The following is a 20,890-nucleotide window of genomic DNA, read 5'->3' as shown; positions in this document are numbered from 1 at the left end:
CCCAGAGAAGTCTGGGCCGCACCAGACATGGAACCTCTCCCAACCGGGCTGCTGCCACCATTGGTGAAGGGGAGTTGCTCAAGGGGGAAGGAACAGGGGTGTAGGGGCAATTTTCCACCCCCATGTGATTAAATGGCCTCCACCCAGGGACATTTGCTCCTTATGTCCCGTGGGTGGTATGCCCCTGAATACAGTGTCCCCAAGACCTAGTCCAGCCAGCAGCTTAGGATACCATGGTCCAGCAGAACCAACAGGGCTTCATTTCCCTTGTCTAGGTGCCTGCAAGGGTAATCGACGAGGGTGACCAGGGCTATTTCTGTCTCATATGTAGGCCTGAAGCCCAACTGAAATGGATTCAGAATATCCACATCATCCAGAAATCCCTGGCCTTAGGTGACCTTCCCTCTCTCAAGTAATTTGCCCAAATATGGAATATTGGACACTGACTGATAGCTTCCTAAAATGATGGGATTCAAGGAGGATTTCTTTAACAATGGTCTTACAACTGCTTCCTTAAGGCTGGCGGGATGAATTCCCATTACTAGAGATGTGTTGATCTCTACCCACTCAGCCAGTCCCCTCTGACTGTCTTAAAAGCCAGGATGGGCAAGGAGCCAATCTAGCAGTAGTAGGTCTCACTTCTCCAAAAATTCTGTCCACATCCTCAAGCCTCATAACTGAATTATCCATAGTTTCATATATGCACTGGAAAAAATAGTTTTGTATTTCGAGAGTGATCATTTCCTAAATTTAGCTTAAACAGATGCAAACTTTATTACCAAGGAATACAGGTGGTATGATCTTTGCAAGACCTTGCTCCTAGATGTATTCTTGAAAATGACAGCTGAATATGCAGTCCTAGCTAGCTATAATGAACCAAATGCTATATTAGATGAGGCCTTCAGGTTCTTTTCCTCCTTGTTCATTAACTTTAGTGTCCCTTGTTAAATCCCTTCCTATATGATCTGCTGTCTGGTTCTGTGTCTTTTCTCCAGTGGCATAGCTAGGGAGGGTTTGGGGGAGGCTGGAGCCCCAGACCCATTTCTTAGGGGTGCACTGCAGAGGTGTGACATCAAACTCCACGTGTATCTCATAGGTCAGGCAGAGGTGTAATTGAATGCTGGAAGTGACCTACCACCCCCAATCTCCAACTGAGTTGGGGAGTGGGGCCAGCCAGGTAACCCCACCTTGATCTCCATGAGGAGTCAGGGGGGCATTTGAGCCTGGGTGAACTTGAGGGCTGTGAAGGGAATAACCATTTTGCTTATACATTTGCTATGTACATTTGCTGAGCCCTTTGGGGTAGGGCAGTATATAAATCCAATAATAAAATAAAATAAATAAATAATATGTCTTAAGAGATCCCATTTTGATTGCTGAAAGGCTTACTAAAATCATGTTTCTTCCTCTCTTGTTTTTCACACAGCTTAGTAGTTAAGAGATAGACCATATTACTCGCTGAGGTTAAATTCCTCATTAAGGGCATGGAATCATTTTTGTTATTTTAACTGGATACAACCAGTCAGCTAAAGCCTGCTACCCAGCTTTCACAGGTTGTGAACTTATTTCTAAGGAATCTCCACCAGCTGCTAAGAGTGTAACAGCACACAAATATCTTAAAGTAGCAATGGGGAAAATATTATTATATTTTATTATTATATAATACTCCTGCAAGTGGGGAAAATATTATTATATTATATTATTATATAATACTCCTGCAAGTGGGGAAAATATTATTATATTATATTATTATATAATACTCCTGCAAGTATTAGTAAGTGTAGCTTTATTATTTTATTGCATATCAGAAATGCCCCTTATGATTTTGTGTTCATTGAAAAATTTTCAACCTTTATTTTAAAACCTTTCTTTTTAATTAAAAAATAATGTTGCTTTTTTGTTTTGAGTATGGGTTCAGAAGCCAAAGGTTTGTATTACTACCACCCAAAAGTCTGGATGGGTCTTTGACAGGAGTAAAGCCAATAGTATAAATCTAGAACCAACAGCCTCCCTGTGTTCAGTCTGACCCTGGTTGAGGCCAGGCTTGGATTGGGCTCTACTCTTCAGGCTGGAAGCCTTCAGCTTAAAGCTGGACTCAAGGCTGACCTCAGCCAGGCTCAAACACCCCCTCCCACCTGTCAGAACCTCCTTTGACCAGACAATTGAAACACTTGTGGATGAACAAAAACTTCTTTATTGCAGGCAAGATAAGTCCCGTACAGTACAAAAAAGTCTCTGCCAGTCCAGCAGACACTTTGATACTATAAAGCAACCAGCAAACCCTTCCCCCCACCCACCGTACAAATTCACAGCTGAACTACAGACCGAGATGTGGCCTTCACCAGCTAGAGAAGATAAGGAGCCAAGAAGCAGCAGAATAATACTTTCACACAACAGATTCTCATAGACCATAGCATGCACGTAGGTAAGGGGGGGTTCTCGGGTTTGAACCCCCCCATTCATGTCCGAAGCTCCGCCCACCCGTTTGTGGGTTTTTAAAATGTTTTAGTGCTTTTTCGGTTTTTGGCCTGCAGGGGGCGCATTGTTTGGGCTAGAAGCACCACACTTTCAGGGATTGTTTGGAGGACTCTCCTGATGATACTACCCGGGTTTGGTGAGGTTTGGTTCAGGGGGTCCAAGGTTATGGACTCCCAAAGGGGGTGCCCCCATCCTCCATTGTTTCCAATGGGAACTAATAGAAGATGGGGACTACACATTTGAGGGTCCATAACTTTGGACCCCCTGAACCAAACTTCACCAAACCTGGGATGCATTATCAGGAGAGTCTCTTATTGATACCACCCAGGTTTTGTGAAGTTTGGTCCAGGGGGTCCAAAGCTATGGACTTCCAAAAGGAGTGCCCCATCCTCCATTGTTTTCAATGGGAGCTAATAGAAGATGAAGGCTACATCTTTGAGGGTCCATAACTTTGGACATCCTGAACCAAACTTCACCAAACCTGGGATGCATTATCAGGAGAGTCTCTTATTGATACCACCTAGGTTTTGTGAAGTTTGGTGCAGGGAGTCCAAAGCTATGGACTCCCAAAGGGGGTGCCCCATCCCACATTGTTTCCAATGGGAGCTTAGGAGATGGGGCTACACCTTTGAGGGTCCATAACTTTGGACCCCTTGAACCAAACTTCACCAAACCTGGGTGGTATCATTAGGAGAGACTCCTAAAGATACCCTGAAAGTTTGGTGCTTCTAGCTTAACCATTGCACCCCTGACAGCAGGCACCCCCCAAATTTCCCCAGATTCTCCTTTAAAATCCACCCCCTTCGGCATGGATTTAAAGGGAGAATCTGAGGTCCTCAGTTTAGAAGAAGAAGAAGAGTTTGGATTTATATCCCCCCTTTCTCTCCTGTAGGAGACTCAAAGGGGTTTACAATCTCCTTGCCCTTGCTCCCTCACAACAAACACCCTGTGAGGTGGGTGGGGCTGAGAGAGCTCCGAAAAGCTGTGACTAGCCCAAGGTCACCCAGCTGGCATGTGTGGGACTGCACAGGCTAATCTGAATTCCCCAGATAAGCCTCCACAGCTCAAGTGGAAGAGCGGGGAATCAAACCTGGTTCGTCCAGATTAGAATGCACCTGCTCTTAACCACTACGCCACATTGAAAGTGATGCTGTTTCAGGGTGGGAGATAATCCACCCCCAAACAGCATCACTTTCAATGTTGTTTAACTAGGGACCCCAGATTCTCCCTTTAAGGTGGATCTAGTTTAAACACAATTGAAAGTGATGCTTTTGGGGGGTGGATTCCTTCATCACAGCAGCTGCCCTGGGGGCGCAAAACTCAGATTTTGCACCAGGCTCCATTTTCCCTCTATGCCTCAGCCCAGAGGGGAGGGGCAGGGGAGGGCAGGGCAGGGGAGTCTGCCATCCCTGACCTTGGAGAGCTGCTTTTATAAGCGCTAGGCCAGGGGCGGGGCTTGGGGAGGCATGGCCATGCCCTGGGGCTGGTGGGGGTGTGTCCCCACCCCGAACCCCCCCATAAAAAATCTATACCTATGTCCCTGTGACCAGAGCTCCCTTCCCCCAACATCCAGCCAACTCAACACCACCTCCACATGGAAATTGGGGTGTTGGGACCAGCTGACCTCACTCCCCAACTCCATGTAGAGATGGGGGACAGGGCGAGCCGGTTCCCGATCTTCATGTGGAGATTGGAGGCAGGGCTGTCCCCCATCTCCCTGGGGCTGGAGTACCACTGTGGGGTGTAATCCCCAGGCACTGTTTTATAAAGCTTCACCCATGCTTTTTTGTCTTTTTTGTGCATTGTGACTACTAAACATGAAAGCTCTGGGTGGCACATTTTCCACTTTGGTTTGAAGACTACTCAGAGATCTACATAAACTCAGTGGTAGGATACAGGTGCTGCAGCAAAACAAATAATAATTTATTATGTGATTTACCTAGATACTTTGAGAAACTTTTCATGTTTGGTATTCAGACTTCTATTTCCCTGTCATTGTTTCAATTATTGTTTGGCTCTTGTTCCAAACAGCGTGCCATCTCAATCTGAGAAATAATTGCAACTGTCTCCACTAGACCAAAGAATGAGATTCAATCTTTTCCAATAATTATCTGTATTCACCCTATTTCAGTGCTCACTGGTCATGGTGATAGAACACTGATTGACCAATTTTGTTTTCTGTGATATCTAGCTTAATTCTCCACCAAAAGCAAATTTTTATTCTTTGGCCATAATTTTACCTCAGACTTCCCATATTCTTTTTTACATAGCTAACATAGCTAAGACTGTTAAGATAATGTAAATAATTGGTAAATGCTCAAGTATGTTTTTCAGATATAACTTCTCACTTCCACCCTTTAATTTCCATTGCATATGTAGTTATGGGAATATAAGTCTACACACAAATTTTTAATCTTTATGAAAATTTCATGGCAGGCACAACAAGCGCTTCAATTGGGCTTCTGATTTTTCCAATTAACATAAATTTAGGAATGCATCATGCTTCCAAAATCCTCCTAACTTGAATGTATCCAATGATGTTAGAGTTCCAGTTTGTCTAATCTTGTTTCCCAGGTGGAACTGTTGCATCTGCTATTCTTGTCTAAACCACATAGAAAACTCTGCCATTGTTTGCATCGATTTTTGCATCGAATAGTGTGTGTGCAATCATTTGCAACAGTTGTTAATTCCTTCAGTTTGTTTCTGACCTACCCCACATTTTATTTACTAATATGCATTGAAAAACACTGCAGAAAAGCAGTCTTTGAGTGAGTGTATGCATCATTCTATCAAGATTCTTTTTGTGGAGAATTTTGCCAATTTACAGGAGCACAAATGTCATCTGTAAAACACTTCAAAAAACAAATACAACAAACACAAAAAAATGAACTGTGGGGCAGTCATAAATACAATGAAAGTAAGGCTGTTTTTTGTTTTTTGAAATTTTGCATTAGTAATGGAGGGAAAAATAGAAATCTTAAGTTAGATGTTCTCCTAATAAAACCAGAATGTAAGGAGCAGAATGGAAAGCATAGAGATGCCAGAACAATAAAGCAGTGGAACACAGGAAACTGACTTCATGACATAAGGCTTAATCTTTTACATGTTAATGGTTTAAATACTTGATGATTGACACCTGGAGTATTCCCCGTCAGCACTAGGAATGTATGTAGAAACAGGCCTATAAAGATGGGCTGTTGCTAGATGCAATGATGTAACAAAGAAGAGTAGGGATGAGAAAATTCAGCTCTGTATAAATGTATATTAAAATGCCAAAACTCTATAGCATGGACTTTTTTTGCAGAAGAAAATACTTTAAAAGGCATCACCTGGTTAAAACCAGCCTCTTTCGAGGCCATAACTTGAAGAGGACCCACCCACCCTCCCAATGTTTTAAGGTTTGGGGTTTTATGTTAAAGTTTATGTAATGTTTTTGTTGCAGTTTGGGCGGTTGGGGCATAGGAGCACATTCTTTTTGGGAAGGCAGAGCCTGCGCGCTGGACCTTCCCACATTGGGGGCCTCAATAAGAGGTCTGGGGTAGTGGAGAGCTTGACAGTGCAAGCCTTGGGGCCTTGCAGAGAGCTCGCTACCCGGCAAAAAGGGGTGTCACTAAGTAGGTATGTGCCCAAATGGCCTCTAGTAACTTTCTGTTTCAAGTCCCTTGGGAGATGTGCCAGACAGCTGGAGCTTTCCAAAGGGCCTGAGGGGTCAGCTGGGAGCCATGAACCAGGTTCAGCATGGCTGCCTGGGGGGCAGGATGTGCTCTGCTATGCTCGCCCAGCTTCCTTGGTTGCAGTTAAAAATACTTATGTTGATTTAATAAATGGGCTGCGGCCTATTTCTTTTCCAAATAATTAAAAGTGTTGGTGGTTAATTGAGCAAACCTCCACATATCTGCACACAAAAGCTCTAACAGTGGAAGGATGCTGGTAAAATAAACATTTTAGAGTGAATTGCTTTATTTGTCCATGCTATGTTGACAAAAAAAAGTCAAAATGGTTCTTTTTAAAAGATCTGCAAAATGTTTTATTTATGTTGTGCAGAATGGGCTACTCTTTCCTATGACTGGCAATGTAAGGATTCATTTCTCATTTTCATGTTGTCTCAAGACAGATAAAATAAATAGGCCTTATCTTTGAACTGGTTAGACAACAACTAGTGAAGACATGAATAGGGCAGGTTGCTCAAAATAGGATGAGTGAATTGCCGAGCATCTTAAAGCATTTTGCAATAAAGGGTTGTTTCTGTAATAGCCAGTCCTTCATTGTACAGTTGAATTGGTTGAGACTTTGACACCCTTGGTACTAAGCAGCATCAACTAAATCATTCGTTGTCTGTGTGGGAGGATGGAGGAGGGGGATGATGCTTGACACATCATAGCAAAGTTCATTTGGAGGCAAGGATAAACAAAGGTAGCAAGTATTAGTGGAATTTGAAACCAGGGTGGAGTTGCCCAATGAAAGTTTTCCAAATGACAATAGATATGGACTCCCTACAGCATCAACTGTTAAATATCATAATGGTTCTTGATTTAGATCAGGTATTTAAATCAACTAGATGAATCCAAAATATTGTGTTTTCATCTGGGGAGAGTGCTGGGGACAAATTAATTTTCTCTCCTGATAAGTAACTGGAGGCAAAAAATGATAAGGCTGCTTTAACTTTAAACGAAGGTAACATAGGTACTGTAATATGCTTGTCATGTCAGCATATTACAGTGGTAAAAAAGATATCTCAAACTTTTCTTGCTCATAACTATAAAAGTTACAAGAAACCCCCTACCTATTGTTTCTGGTCACCGCAACTATGATTGCTAAAGCTGCTGAGCAGCTAGAATTACAGTGGCCATAAAATATTCATATTAAAATCATTCAGAAGAAATTGCAGGACATTTATGCTGTTGTTATATATGTTTCACAGGATAAAAAGGGAGTGTCCTTGTGGAGGCAAATAAGCATATTTTTACATTTAAGTAGGAAATAATCTTGAAACTGTCAATAATTTTGTACAGACCATCAAAAATAGTTATAGGAGAATCAATGTTCTCATCTATTGTGGAAATATTTCTCTAACAGACATAAATAAAATCAGCTTTCCCCAGGGATAGGAGATCCCAGTTGCTGCCCATCCATTGTCTTACAATTTCTTGTCAAACCTTATCATTCCTTCTATATGTGCAAAAGCATGGAGGGTAGTGATAATCATATCAAAATTTTCCTCCAAAAAACTATTACAAGAAAACAATGAGGAATATCAGAATTTTTAAATGATCAAAATCAAACCATTTTTATCGTAATTCAATGGGATATTATGTCACATTATTGAAAGATATCCTTGTACATTATGATGTGAATATGGGGAGCAGTACTTTGGACCTTGTGGGGATTCTCCTGCCCCTTTATCAGGACTGTTCCTACTGCTAGAGGGCCTGCTAGGCCTTCCAGCACTCCAGAATCAGCTACTACATCCCTGACCTGCTTCTGGGTCCTCTTTAAATAACCAGTGAGATACCATGCTTTCTGTAGGGTTACTGATAACTTGTGAACTTAATATAATTAGCAGAGTAGCATAAAAGAGACCAATACTCAGTTGCCAGTTTTGTAAAGATGAATTCACTAGCTATTAGGTAGGGTTACATGGAAGGAAAATAAAAACAATTTTCTATTCTAGCTGCAACTTGGTTACATGCTCGCACTGTGTGGTCCCACATGGTGCCTGCCTTGCAATGCAATGCAATGGCTTTCTGCAATGTGCTCAAAGAAACAGACTTTACTTCATACTTTCTGTCTACGTGACTAGTTCCACATAGGCAATGCTGGGGCTAACTGACCAATAGCTTAATCAATGGACTGGCCATAAAATTTTGACCTCAGTAACTAATTAGCATGCACACAGTTAACCCTTTCATGTCTGAAGTGTGACAGACCACTCACCGGAAGAAAGTTATTGCACAAAGAAAATGCACTGCTGCTGGAATTCAAAAATTCTTCTTTTTAGAGGGGAACCAGCTGCCACTCGGATTTTTCAGGCTAAGGTGGTTTCACAATTACTTTATGGCATTCCAATTTGGATACATTCCTTTCATAAGGATACTGAATAGGTACAAGCCAATTTTTAAGACAAATATTAGGTTTCCCCAAATGTTTAAGCTATATGATCCTTTGTGCTGAAACAGGTCAACAATTACTTGAGTCCAAAGGATGGCTATATTGGCTGAAAATACACTTCAATTCTAATGAAGACAAATCTTATTTCATTCCTACTCAAAGACATAAAATTTGCAAACTGGTCTTAGCACATCTATAGCAAAATAGCCAAAATTGGAATTGCATTGGATACCCTGCAATTGTATGATGAAAAATACATCTATCAAACTAATAGACCAAGACAGACTCCTATTACATTCTCACAAGTCAAGAATATGTTCGCCAGGAATATTTGGAATAACTCATTCTGCTGACTCAAGCACAAAATATCTGACTATATTAAACAATCTGATACATCTTAGAGCTTTTTCTCTAGCAAGATTGAACATCTTTCCCTCTACAGTCTCTCTAGGGAGATTTTCACAAACTCCATACTCTGCTCATCTATGTATTTGTGACCTTAATGAACCAGATATACTCATTCATATTATTCTTCACTGTCCTTTACATGAAGAAGCCTGAACACTTGTCCTTGGACAATTGCTTGACAAACAGAAAGATCTTTCAGGCAAGAACTGTGTGAAGCTTTTGTTGGCAGATAAGAATGAAGCTATAACATCTACAATGACTCATTTCCTATCTATAATAATGGTTGACAAATCTCACTACGTGACCCATAACAGCAAGCCAAAGACATAAGTTGTTCCATTGCCATAAACAAACTTTTAATCTATTGATGATTTCCTTCTATGCACTTTGCTAATTATTTATAATATGCCATCAAAGGTTTTTGATTTGATTTGATTTGACTCTTGCAAAACACCAACAAACCCCTTCTAAAGTGTCAATCACATGAAACATGCAAACATAAACATTCACAAAGATTCTCAAACTTCATCTTGGTTAGTGGCTTGGTAAAGATGTCAGCCACCATTTCTTCCAAGGGACAGTATTTGATGTTGATCAGCCCCTTCTGTAGCATGTATCTCACTGAAGCAATTTTGATTGCAATGTGCTTATTTCCTTTCTTGATGTTTTCACTCTTCATCAGTGTGATGCAGGCTTGATTGTCCTCAAACAGGGTGGTTGGTTTAGGTTCATCTATGCCAGATCCTTTAGTAGATTGATAATCCATTTCATCTCCTTGCAAGCACTAGAGGGAGAGATGCTTTCAGATTCTGTGGTTGATCAGGCAACAACAGTTTGCTTTTTTTGCTTTTCAAATTTTATTGTTTACATGACACTTTACATAGAAATAAAGTTTATCAAATCCTACTCTTTACATCTATATGTCAGAATTAAACCATTTAAAAACAGTTTCGTTTTTGAACATCTATACATTTACTTTTTGTTAAACTATTTTTGTGGGCTTTCAGCTATGCACACCAAATAAAGTATTTTTGTTTCTTAAAAGTCGTATCTTATAGTGATTTTTATTTAACCAAATCTCTATTTCTTCAGATGATTTCCCTAGTCTAGTTGATTATACCACCTCCAAGATCTCAAACTTTAACAGTTTGCTTTTGACTATCCAGTTTATCAAATTGTTTCCATAGAAGAAGATATGTCCACTTGAAGATTTGTAGTCTACTTTGTCTTTACCCCAGTCTGCAACCATATATCCCACCAATTGTGGATTGTTGCAGGGTGAAATTTCAAATTTTAAGTCCATAGTTTTGATGAGATATTGGGCCATTCTTTTGACAGTATTCCAATCATGGTGATTGGGTGAATTTGTCTTTCTGCTCAGAATTCCAACAGCTGCTGATATGTCTGGCTTTGTAACTATGCTCAGGTTTAGGAGCTTCACAATTGCTTCTTTGTAGCGATGATTATCTTTGAGTGTAGCTCCATCCTTGAGATTCAGGTATGCAGGATCCATTGGTGTGCTTACTCCTTTAGCATCCATCATGTCCACAGACTCTAGAAAATTCATACTCTTGGGTTTCTGGTTGAGAAGAAATCTACCATCTTGGGTTCTCTCTATTTGTATTCCCAAGTATTGTTGTGCTTCTCCCAGCTGCTTAGCTTCTACAGATTGGTTCAATGTATTGGCAATTTCTGCTGCATCCTCATGGTTCTGGCAGTATCCTAGCATATCATCCACAAAGGTTATTGATACCGTCCATCTTTCATCCTTGAGAACAAGCATAGCTCAGCTTGTCCTTGCTGAAATCCTTGTTTCTTTAATAGAACTGCTAGCTTTCTTTTGTAAGAAACAGTCTCAATGTTCAGATGCTCTTCATGCATCTCTCTCAAAGCTGCAATGCTTAACAGTTTGTTTCAGGTGTGGGCAACTTCATCATTTCCTTATATCTCGTGGGCTCAGTTTCAGATTGCATATTGGTATAGAATGCGTGGATTAAATTTCTCACGCATGATCCCTTTGTTGGCTCTCTGTGATTTTCTCTCAGTGAATGAGTTCTCTCCTTCCTCTGACCTGGCCTGTTCTGTCACCCCTTCTAATTGGACGACTTCCAGATCTGCTCTGGGTACAACAGATGCCTCACTGACCAATTCTGAGAAGGTGGTTTTCTTAGCCTCTGGATCAGGTCTCAGCACTGCACAGCCCTGGTCAGAGACCTTTATGATATTGCTTTCATCAACATACACAGCATTCAAATTTCAATGTCACCAGTTTCAGGCAGAGGCGTTCCTCCCATTGGGCAAAGTGGGCAGCTGCCCAGGGCACCACCTTGTGGTGGGCGACAAAATTGCAGGTTCGTTTATGAAGGATTTTGTATTTTCAGTGTTTTTTTCTGTTTTTGGCCTGCAGAGGGCGCAGATTTTAGGCTAGCAGCACCAAAATTTCAGGGATATTTTAGGAGCCTCTCCTGATGATATGACCCAGGTTTGGTGAGGTTTGGTTTAGGGAGTCCAAAGTTATGGACTCCCAAAGGGAGTGCCCCCATCCCCCATTGTTTCCAATGGGAGCTAATAGGAGATGGGGGCTACACCTTTGAGGGTCCATAACTTTGGACCCCCTGAACCAAACTTCACCAAACCTGGGTGGTATCATCACTGTAGGGTCTCATTAAAGATATCCTTGAAATTTTGGTGCTGCTATCTTAATAATTGCACCCCTGACAACAGGCACCCCCTAAATTTCCCCAGATTATCTTTTTAAATCCACTCCCTTCCTGCCAATGCTTGTTTTCTTTCTTTCTTTTATTCTCTCAATGCCTAATAAAGGTTGTTTTTTATTTTATTTTTTTATTATTATTATTATTATTAAATCCACCCCCTTCAGCATGGATTTAAAGGGATAATCTGAGGTCCCCAGTTTTAACATTGAAAGGGATGCTGTTTCAGGGTGGGGGAGAATCTACCCCAAAATAGCATCACTTTCAATGTGGTTTAAACTGGGGACCCCAGATTCTCCCTTTAAGATGGATTTAAAAGGAGAATCTGGGCTCCCTAGTTTAAACACCATTGAAAATGATGCTGTTTGGGGGTGGATTCCTCCATCACTTGTTTAAACTAGGGAGGCCAGATTCTCCTTTTAAATCCACCTTAAAGGGAGAATTTGGGGTCCCCAGTTTAAATAACATTGAAAGTGATGCTGTTTCCCCCAACTGGGGGGACTGGATACAATACCATAGAATGTTTTCATAGCAGTAATAAAACATTTTGAAAGCATTCTGAAAATGACCATGGCGGCTGACCATGGGGGGGGGGCATCAAACTCAGGTTTTGCCCAGGGCTCCAGTTTGCCTAGGTACGCCTCTGGTTTCAGGGGTCAATATGCAGTACCCCTTTGAGAATGGGTACTAGTACACTAAATTTCAGCTTCTCTCTTTTCTCTTTGGGAACATATGCAAAAACTTTGGCACCAAAGGCCTTAAATGTCTCAATCCTGGCAATCTGCCATTCCATAATTCATATGGACTCTTGCCTGTAGCACTGCACAGACTGCAGTTGTATAAATATGAGGCAGTGTTTACTGCTTCTCCCCAGTAGAGGTCTGGTAAATCTGCTTGCATTAATAAACAACATGCAGTTTCCAAAACTGTCCAGTTCAATCATTCTCACAATCCATTATAGAAGGGTGTATATTTAACAGATCTTGTATTTATAATTCCTTCACTTTCTAAATATTTCTGAAATTCATTGCTTGAAAATTTGCTTCCATTGTCAGTGAGAAGGAAACGTTAGGAACAAGATCCACCAGACGATGACCACACAGCCTGGAAAACCCAGCACAACCAGACAAAGGCTAGTTTACATGGTCACTTTCACTCAAAGAAGCTTGACATCCAAGGGTGCTTCCAAGCACTTTTCTATGTAATGGACATTTATGAGATATTTCCATGCCATTTGTGTATCAGTAAACTCAAACCAAGAAAACCCCCAAAATAAGTTATAGGGCAAATAAACGTATAAGGCATTTCCAAACATCTTTCCTCTTTACTTAATCATGCAATCATGCAGAGTCAAAGCAACATTTTTCCCTGCTGAACTTGGAAAATTAGCTGGATACTTGATTTAAAAGAAGTTTATTAAAGTGCAGAGCAATGCCCAATGAAATGCAAACCTCAATTCCAGTTTTAAATAACTCAGATTTAAAAATGAGTCTCTGCAGTCCAAGGTAGAGTTATTCCAGTCTAAGCCCATTGTATTCCATAGAGGAAAACTGGAGCAACTCCACATGTGATTACACTGTAAATTCCTGCTCAAGCTTCCTTTTAGTTTATCCCAGTATTGAAATGTCAGAAACAGCTCAATGAAAATGTCATATGTGATGAGTGTGCCTCTTTTGGCATTTTAACACTGCTGGATCTTAAAATAAGCATTTTCTGGGGAAATAATAACTCAGCGTGTCTAGAATGATAATTTTGTCTGTAACAGAAAGTTAACCTTAGGAAGCACCAGGTGACATCTCTCAGTGCAGCTTAACAGGGATAAGGTCATGATTTTAACAACATGATCACTACTTCCATTAACATTTTTCTTGATATCATATATTCCCTTTAAAAAAAAGACTAACAAATTGAATTTGGTTCTCATGTAGAAATAAAGGAATAACTCCAATCAGGCTGTGGATTTGCAGCACCAGTGAAGAGAACAAGGACGTAGGTGAGGGGTTTTTTCTTGGGTTCAAACCCCCCATTACATGTCCGAAGCTCCGCCCCCTGTTTGCAGTTTTTTTGTATTTTGAGTGTTTTTTATTTTTGGCCTGCAGGGGGTGCAGTTTTTAGGCTAGCAGCACCAACATTTCAGGGTGTTTTTGGGAGACTCTCCTGATGATACTGGCCAAATCTGGTGAGGTTTGGTTCAGGGGGTCCAAAGTTATGGACTCCCAAAGGGGGTGCCCCATCCCCCATTGTTTCCAATGGAAGCTAATAGAAGATGAGGCTGCACATTTGAGGTTCCATAACTTTGGGCCCCCTAAACCAAACTTCACCAAACCTAGGTGGTATCATAAGGAGAGTCTTCTAAAGATATGCTGAAAGTTTGGTGCTGCTAGCTTAACAATTGCACCCCTGACAGCAGGCACCTCCAAAATTTCCCCAGATTCTCCTTTTAAATCCACCCCCTTCGGCATGGATTGAAAGAGAGAATCTGAGGTCCCCAGTTTAAACATTGAAAGTGATGCTGGCCCTTTCCCCACTTACCTTAAGCCCCGCACTACTCGAGGAGAGTAGCGCGGGGTCCCTCAGCACTCCCCACAGAGAGGGGCGGCGACAGCGCAGCTGCCCTGACTCTGCTGCTGTCGCGCCCCTCAGCGCGAGGCATTCCTGGAGCTCTTTCAAAGGGCTCCTTTTGACGACCCCTGATTCCAGCATCACAGAGGCCGCCCATTGTGGGGGGGACTCAGATTTTGCACCGGGCTCCATTTTCCCCAGCTACACGTCTGCCCAGAGGGGAGGGCAGAAAGGGCTGTTGGCTGGAAGCCCAGCTGGTGGGGAGGGCAGGGCAGGGTGTCCGGGCATGGGCAAGGCTCCGGCAACAGGGACTCTGGCCACCCCTGCGCCCAGACTTGGGCGTGTGGGTGAGCAGGAGGAAACGGCGCCAGCCGGTCGAAGGATCGATTCGACCCTAGGAGAATCATCCAGCCAGGCGATCGGTCGCAGTTTCAATGTGTCCCCGGGAGGAGCAGATGGCCGGGCGCAGCAGGAACACGTCGGAGGAATGACGGGGAAACCGGGCGAGGGGATGGCAGCGAGCGGGGAAACTGCGCAGGGCCATGGACTCGGCCGCGCCCGGGGCACAGCTGAGCCCATTTAGCGTGGCTCAGAGTCACTCCAGCGGGGGAGAGGGAGGCAGAGGCGTTCCTCCCATTGGGCAAAGTGGGCAGTTGCTCTGGGCGCAGCCCTGTGGGGGGCGCAAAAACTGCAGGTTCGTTTGGGATTTTTTGTATTTTCAGTGTTTTTCCATTTTTGGCCTGCAGAGGGTGCAGTTTTTAGGCTAGTAGCACCAAAATTTCAGGGATTTTTCAGGAGACTCTCCTGATGCTATCACCCAGGTTTGGTGAGGTTTGGTTCTGGGAGTCCAAAGTTATGGACCTCAAAGGTGTAGCCCCCATTTCCTATTAGCTCCCAATGGAAACGATGGGGGATGGGGGCACTCCCTTTGGGAGTCCATAACTTTGGACTCCCTAAACCAAACCTCACCAAACCTGGGAGGCATCATCAAAAGAATCTTTTACTGATACCACCCAGGTTTTCTGAAGTTTGGTCCAGGGGGTCCAAAGCTACGGACTCCCAAAAGGAGTGCCACATCATCCATTGTTTCCAATGGGAGCTAACAGAAGATGGGGGCTACACCTTTGAGGGTCCCTAACTTTGGACCCCCTGAACCAAACTTCACCAAACCTGGTTGGTATCATCAGGAGAGTCTCCTAAAGATACCCTGAAAGTTTGGTGCTGCTAGCTTAACAATTGCACCCCTGACAGCAGGCACCCCCCCAAATTTCCCCAGATTTTCCTTTTAAATCCCCCCGCCTTTGACATGGATTGAAAGAGAGAATCTGAGGTCCCCAGTTTAAACATTGCAAGTGATGCTGTTTCAGGGTGGCGGAGAATCAACCCCAAAATAGCATCACTTTCAAAGTTTACAACTAGAACTCCAGATTCTCCCTTTAAGGTGGATTTGCAAGGAGAATCTGTCCCTAGTTTAAACACGTCATTGAAAATGCATGTTGTTCTGGGGGTGGATTCCAGCATCACTTGTTTAAACTAGGGAGCTCCAGATTCTCCTTTGGAAACATTGAAAGTGATGCTGTTTCCCAATTGGGGACTGGATACAACACTCATAAAATGTTTTCATAGCAGTAATAAAACATTTTGAAAGCATTTTGAAAATGTTTTCAAAAAATTATTTCTGCTGTGTGGCATGGCTTATTGCTGTGTTCAGATTTGTGAGTTGGGGCATGTTCTATAATGGGATGGTGACTTTGAAACAACCTGGTGTAAAAAATCATTGCTTGGTCACAGTGGGGGAGGGTGGCTGCCCCTGGGGGGCACCAAACTCCAGTTTGCCTGGATACGCCACTGGGCGTAGCTACAAGGCAGGTGCGTGTTGCAACAAGTATGCCTCTGTGGGGTGCATCAAACTCTGGTTTTGCAGCCTGTGGGCTCCCATTCTCTGCCTGGGGCTGCCACTGGAGGGAGGCTTTTGAGAGCTGGAAGAGGATTTAAGGAGGGGAACTCCGAGGCTCGGGAGCGGCCGCTGCAGCCAGGTGACGGGAGGGGGATTCTGGGTGACAGTGAAAGGAGCAAAGGCGTGAGAAGGCTGAGCTGAGTGGGGAGGCTAGAAACAGCTCAACCGGGAGGCTAGCAGGAGCCCAGTGAGGCAACTGGGCGAGAGTGCCGCAGCTTGGTGGGCAGGGTCCAGCTGACAGTGAGGCAACTGCAGCAGGACCTCGGCTGGCACGCATAGGGTCAAGCTGTGTGCCTGTGTCGGGCTGCCTCCAACATCAGGCACCCTGTGGGCTAAACTATTTCTTGGCCCCTCGGGCTAATTGGAAAAAGACATCTCTGGGGAGGAAAAACCCCAGGAAAGGGAGGGAGGGAAGGCACCACAGCCCGAGAGCCCTGCGCGGGGAGGGAAAGCGCCACAGGGAGCCTGCCATCCCCATCCTTGGACAGCTGCTTTTATAAGCACTAAGGCTGAGGGTGGGGCTTGGGGAGGTGTGGCCACGCCCCCAGGGGCAGGAGGGAGTGTTGCCCTGCCCCCCGACCCCCCCATAAAAAATCTATACCTACCTCCCTGCCAGAGAACCTACAACTACTAAATTCCTGCTGCCTTGAAGGTTTTTGATGCTAGGATTGGTTCCTTGCTACTGTATTGTTCCCCCATTTGGATTTCGGCAATAAATAAATCATTTAATTTATTACATTCCAAATTCCTTCAGAAACTAATGGGGCTCCCTAGTTGTGTGCCTTATGCTGCGCTGTGCATATAGATGGGCCAAACAACTCTAGAAACCTTGGCATGGATAAGGGCCATAAAATATTGGCTGCATATATATTTTCTAGTGGGATCCAATAGTTATATTCCCTCTTTGTTATCAGATCACTTTTATTTCAGAATGGTATACTTTGATCTTTAGAAAGGTTGAAGCTATTACTCTCCCTTTGGAATCACTCAATTCTAATGCTCACAAAGGTGGAAATTTCAGACTAGTTAAGAATAGGCTCTTGGATCTTGATTTTCATTATTTGACTCCTTGCAGCCAAGACATTCTGCTCCCCGACCACCTTCATTAACTCCATGCAAGCGTGGAAATCATGGTAACATATCTTGTTCTGCTGATTAATCCCACCCCTAGAGGAGAGCTTTGGTTACTGCAAGATGCAATGTGCTGCCATCAGCTCTCCTGGAGGGAAGATTTAAGTATCATAGAACGCTCTAGTGTTGGTTTGTTCAGTGATCTGCTTAATGTTGGAACACTTGACCATTCTCTGTTTGTGCTGCCCCAAATAAGGATAAGACACACATGAAATATATGAATTCTATTTTCTTGCAAATAAGTTCCCTAGTGGCAAGAGTGCCACAATGATATTCTAAACTCCTGAACAGCTCTGATGCGCTCTTTATGGTAGACTGCTGCGAATTTTACACTGGAAATTCTTTGCACCAACCCGTTTTTTAATCTGCTTACACTTTGAAATTTTGTCCTGTTTCGTATGCCAATAAAGGCTTCTTGTTTTCTTGTTGTTAACTACTAAATTGCTCATGTAGCTACCCTAAGATTGCTTGGCAGTGCCCAGCAATCTGCAGAAGGTTTGTGGGGGAGGGCAACATCTCAGGAGAAAAATTAAAATTAAAAATTAGGCTCCATATATTTACAAGAAGTTTTTACCCTAGAGTACTTGGTGATTCCTAGATCTACCCAGATGAGACAAAGAGTAGCACTAGGAATCAAACTTTCTACAAGTCGACAGTAAATCCAGAAGTTCTTACCATATAATTTCCTGTGATTCCTAGAGCTACCATTTGGCACTTCTGGGTAGCTCTAGAAATTAACAAGAACTCTGTGGTAAGCACTCCCTGCAAGTAGATGAGCCCTTATTTTTCTTTTTAATTTTTCTCCTGCCAGAATAACTGAGAGCAATGGGGTGGGAAATCCCCTGCTAGCAGTGCTTGATCAGTGATTAAAGACTCCCACATTATATAAGCAGTATGCAAGCAAAGCTCATGATAGATAGAAACAAATCACTGCCATCTACTCTTTACGTAGCATTCTAAAAGTTATGGCAGAAGTCGCCTGCATCTAACATGAGACAGTGCTCTATTAAAGCAGCAGCAATCCCCAGATGAAATAAAAATATCCACCCCCGAACATGCACTAGGGGGAGATATTTTTTACTACTCATGTGAAAGATAGTAATAGTCAATGTAAGTTTTGTGCTTGTTTATCTACTATTGGCTCTTTTGGTAGCATACTGGCAAAAGGGAGGGAAAAAGCAGATAATATTGCTGAAGTGGTTTGAATGTTGTAGGTTTGTGCTTTCAAAAAATAAAAGTTGTTGCTTACTACATTCCTTGCCTTTCCCCCTGATTGGAGTGTAACACCACCTCATCAACTTATCACCAACGTTCCCCAAGATAAAGGAGAAAGTTATGCTCAGACACACAAATGGTACACAGCTCCATCTGGAGCCTTTCTCAAGCCCTTGATACCACAAACTATGACACAGTATAACAGCACATCTCTACTGTTTTTGCTCACTCTTCTTATACTAGAAGAAGAATAAGAAGTAGAAGAAGAGGAGGAGGAGGAGGAGTTTGGATTTCTCTCCTGTAAGATCAGCAGTCTCCCATGCCCACCCAATTTGCAATACACCATGGAGGTAGCTAAGGAGCTGGAAGTTACCAACCTCCAGGTGGGACCTGGAGTTTCCCAGTAATCACAACCGATCTCCTGACTACAAAGATTATGATTGTATTATGACTATATTATGATTGTCTGTTGTTCACCGCCCGGAGCCCTCCAGGGATATGGCGGTATAAAAATAGAAAGAAAGAAAGAAAGAAAGAAAGAAAGAAAGAAAGAAAGAAAGAAAGAAAGAAAGAAAGAAAGAAAGAAAGAAAGAAAGAAAGAAAGAAAGAAAGATCAGTTCCTTTGGAGAAAACGACAGTGTTGGATGGGGAATTTTATGGCTTCACATCCCTGCTAATCTACTTTCCCTGCCCAAACTCCAGGCTATCCAGGTTCCACACTCAAATCTCTAGGAATTTTCCAACCCAATGTTGGCAACCTGCTGGAGGAACTGGGGGAAGTGAAGGACTGGCAGTGGACCCCTTTTACATTTGGTAATGCATCCCTACTAGGACAATTATTTGTAAATTTTGAGAGCTGGACAGTTTCCCAGGATTACATCTCATTTGCTACTATAGCTATTCTGGCCCAGAAAGTGGAAATTCCCCCACTTCCCTCCACACACAATTACAGAACTATAGCAACTATAGAATCAAGTTGCATAATCATTTTAAAAGAAAAATAGCATTTTTTTGTATGATTGTAAGCGTATTTGTAAATGTCTGTTTTGGTTAGATATAAAGTAATTTCCCAAATAAAAAAAGCCTTTTAGGGCTAACATAAATAACCCCCTAGCAATTAATAATAGTGTTCAGTAATAGTATTAATAAAAGATACATGTAAGCAATTCAATAACAATATTGACATTATCAGTGTTTGTGAAAGATCATTTTTAACAGAGCTTTCAACAAAAACAGATTCCAAACCTGAAAGATCTCTCTGAGCAGGGACTTTCCAAGACTGCTGTCCACCACATCTTTTCACTACACATGAACTACAGATCCTATTTTGTGAATGAAGGGATACAAAGTAGAGCTTTAGCCTACATTCTAAAGTGCAGGGATGTGAGGGGGGGGGGGAATATATATAGCATTTATAATGTTCTGAAGGCCTGATTAGATTAACAGCCCTGAGCCTGAATAAGGAAGGGTGGTATAGAAATTTAAACAAACAAACAAAGGCATTAAAATCATTACCAGAAGTAAGTCAAAAGCTAGTGAAAACAGTCCTGAATGTGTAGAGTATTCTCTCTGTAATTTATCCTGGTTAACAAGTAGCTATTTATATGGCTAAAATGGGAATCCTAAATTGTAGTGTTATTAATATGATTCATTAGTTGAACATCAGAATTGGATTTTAAATGGATTTAATCAAACCAGTGTCCCTTGGAAGGGTCTTTGGTGCTAATTTGATTTTGGTGTGTTACTTAAGAGAAACTGTTACTCTAATTAAATACTCTCAAAATATCACCTTTATTGAAATACTGCAATGTTTAAACTGCCTAATTAATTCATTAATCCATTGAGGGCTAGAGAGTTAATTGACAAAAAAAATTTTTAATCATTTGGCAGCCTCAATTATTTACTAAAGGATTATTGTAGGTACACTTAAAATACTCAGTTCAGCTGAATACATGCCACTTCATTTTATTCATTGGGAAAATTTCCTGCTGAAGGAAGCCTAAAGTATAATTAATGAAGATTTGATATCCACTTTGACCTTCTCTACATTATTCATATCTGAGTGATTAACACAAGCTTGAATAACCCAGAAGAAACCTATGTTGTCACCTTACAGCCTTCTCTCTATGCATTTCTGTTTGTCCATGGAAAGATTATGATTAACTTAGAAGTAATGAATATTCCGTTGGGATTTTAAATTGCCCTTTTGCTGGCCCTACCATGCTTTGATCCATTTCAGTAGTTGCCCTTTGCTTCCTTAGAAGGTGAATGCAATTGGAGAGTCTGAGCACAGCTTCCAATTGTCACACATTTCACC

This window comes from Sphaerodactylus townsendi, linkage group LG01 (assembly GCF_021028975.2).
Source record: "Sphaerodactylus townsendi isolate TG3544 linkage group LG01, MPM_Stown_v2.3, whole genome shotgun sequence".
In the NCBI taxonomy this organism is placed as follows: domain Eukaryota; kingdom Metazoa; phylum Chordata; class Lepidosauria; order Squamata; family Sphaerodactylidae; genus Sphaerodactylus; species Sphaerodactylus townsendi.
Note: the sequence above shows the minus strand (reverse complement) of the source record.